Genomic DNA, 2,896 nt, shown 5'->3' with positions numbered 1-2,896 from the left:
GAAACGCCGGCGGCTCTTCTCCCCCCCGACTCCCTCAGCTCTCTCCAAAGCCAACCTGAAAAAAGGACTTGTCTCCTCGATGTCCAAGGCCCGACACCGCACAGAAAAGTGTCCTGTGGTGGACTGACTCCTCGATTGATAGATGTGTGTAGCCTATTAGGCCCCAGCTTGAGCTTTTGAACAGCTTAAACTGAAGTGAGGTGGGGTATTAACTGGGGTATTAAAAGTGTTTTGGGCCTAGCAGGGATGTAGTGGAGAGTAAACCCACCAAAACTCAATGTACCCATGCACCTTTTTATTTGTGCAGTAGAGTTTATTTGCCTTTTTAGGCTAACATGAATCTTTATGGCATAAATTCACATAGTAAGTAGTATCAAACTGATGTAAGTATATAAAGATGGGGTCTCTTCATTGAAAAAAGCATAAATTAATGCTTTTGTGAACATGTAATTGATTTTTGTTCATACTGGTGGTTGTTTGCCTTATGATAATCACCAACTGAAGTCATACTTGACCCATCTTTTTCTTAACCACATCCTCACTGGGGCCTAGTTTATCTGTTCAGCCATTTTTACCAAAACTTCCCTTTGACAGAAATTCCAGAAATCGCCTAAGCTTGTGCTCTCATTTGCCAGCAGTTTTCTTTTTTTGTCTCTTCCTCTCTTCGAAATTGCTGCTAATAATAATTTCAATACCTATTGTGGTTCGATATTTGCTAATGTTTCTTTATTTTTTCCTTCAAGAATCCCTTTTATTTCGTTTTTGAATGCAGTCATAGTGTTGACAGTGGACAGTCTTGTGGTGTGTGCAGGTGTTTTCAGTGGCATTCAGAATCATAAAGAGTTGCAGTGTATTTGCTTTGACTTTGACAAATCCTTTTCCACAACCCAATTTATGGAACATATCAAAAAAAAAATGAAAGAAATACATACACACCTGACAAAAAAAAAAAAAAAAAAAATCCTGTAATACATAGTGAAGAATTTATCACAGGTCAGAATGCCATAAGGAAGTGTATATGGAAGTACAGAGAGATTATTTGAAAAATAATAATATATGTATAATATTTTCAGAAACAAAGTCTATGCATAAACCTCTGCTGATGCAAACTTGTGCAGTATTCTGTTCATTGAAATAAATTGCTGGAATCATCTCTACAACCCTGTCAAACGATTATTATTATTTTATTTTTTTCTTATAAAACTTGGAGCGTTAACGAAAAATCTCTATAATACTCCTGTAATATTCCTGTAGGGATTCCTATATATGGATATTTCCTACAATTCCTATTGGAAATATTGGAATATTACAGGCAATATTATACGAATAGTGTGTCCGTGGCACCCAATAGTGAGTTTATAGCGAACTTATCGCACTGTATGTATATTATCGTACTTTGTTTATTGTATTTTTTTAAATCGTCAATGATATCTCTATAATAATCTGGTGGGATATTATTATAAAATATTATAAAATCATATTATAATACAATTTATTATTGCTGTAGTTCTGTAGGGAGATAACATTTTTCAAATCGACCTATATTTAAAAAAGTCAAACAACATTACAGCGTTCAGATGAAACAAAGCGGCAGGAAGAGGTGATGGATGCGCCTGTCGCGGGAGACGCTGCAGAGATGAAGTATTGATCTTGTCGTCTGACTCTGGGCCTTCAAAGGAAACGAGATATGAACAAGTCTAATTGAAAATAAATTGAGCATTCCTGTCACCCGCACCTATTTGTTTCAGCAGCCCGGACATCATGCATCATCGCAAGTCATCAAAGTCAAAGCCCTTAATCCATTTTTTCCCCACTCAGTCTGGCCACTTCATTGTTGGAAAGCGTCACGCTCTCATTAAAAGTGCCTGTGTGCAGGTATGTTAGAGCAGTTTTAACAGTAAAATGATTATAACCAATTTAAATTTAATCCCATACTGTTTCTGAACTCTAAACCCACAGTCGTAGTTGGCCTTTAAGTTCATCCTCTCCTCACTTGATTTTAAAACATAACTCACTCTGGTAATTTTATGCTTAAAGGACAGTCAAGTCAATATTTTTGAACATGGAAAACATACTCCAGTGTGTGATGTCATCAAGGGCTACAACATGGAGCTGGTCCAATCACAACAAATGGGAGCTTGTGAAGAGACACAGAGATAATGACATGGCATATTCAGTAGCCTACTTAACTATACATTAACATACACTGCATATACTAAATATTAGGGACATCTTGACATTTCAGCCCCTTTCGCACAATCCAGATTTAATAAGGGAAATTAATCAGTGATAATGGCTTTTACCTGGATTCACCCCATCAGTGTGCTTAATGAAAAGAGTAAGCGTCCCTAATATTTTGTATATTCAGTGTACATGATAACAGACAGATGTGGTCTCCATGTCCAGTGACGCATTCAGTGACACATATGGTGGTTTAGTGTTAATGTTAGCCATGTTAGCTGACATAGAAGATGGTTTCCTTTCAGAGTCAAAATTGGTTATGAAAATGGTTTTGCAGATGGGGTTGGTGGACATTCAGCATGACAAATCAGAAATGATTTATCTATCTGATGACAGACAGGTGTAGAGAACTTAACAGTCTCCCGGTCAATGTTTAGAAGGTGTTTCCTATTACAAGAGCTTTCTAACAAGATGTTTATCTGAGAAAGACCAACAATGGTTTTGTTGGGAAGGCTACTCAAGACCCTGGAAGTCCCCTCTAACCTGCCCTGATCTATTGTCTCTATATGAATACCAGATGGGGTCATGGTTTACACGCCATTAGCTATCCACACTTGTCCTCACATGTGTAAATCTGATTAAGCGTTGATTAATCACTAAATCTGTACCGGTCACAGCTGCATCACTCAAGTCAACATCCCCAACACCCGGGTTT

The sequence above is a fragment of the Centroberyx affinis genome, unplaced genomic scaffold (assembly GCF_046629955.1).
Source record: "Centroberyx affinis isolate AG114_WGS23_722 - 3 ecotype Tasmania unplaced genomic scaffold, CSIRO-AGI_Caff_v1 ptg001590l_1, whole genome shotgun sequence".
Classification (NCBI taxonomy): Eukaryota; Metazoa; Chordata; class Actinopteri; order Beryciformes; family Berycidae; genus Centroberyx; species Centroberyx affinis.
The sequence above is the reverse complement of the archived record's forward strand: the minus strand, read 5'-3'. Positions refer to the sequence as shown.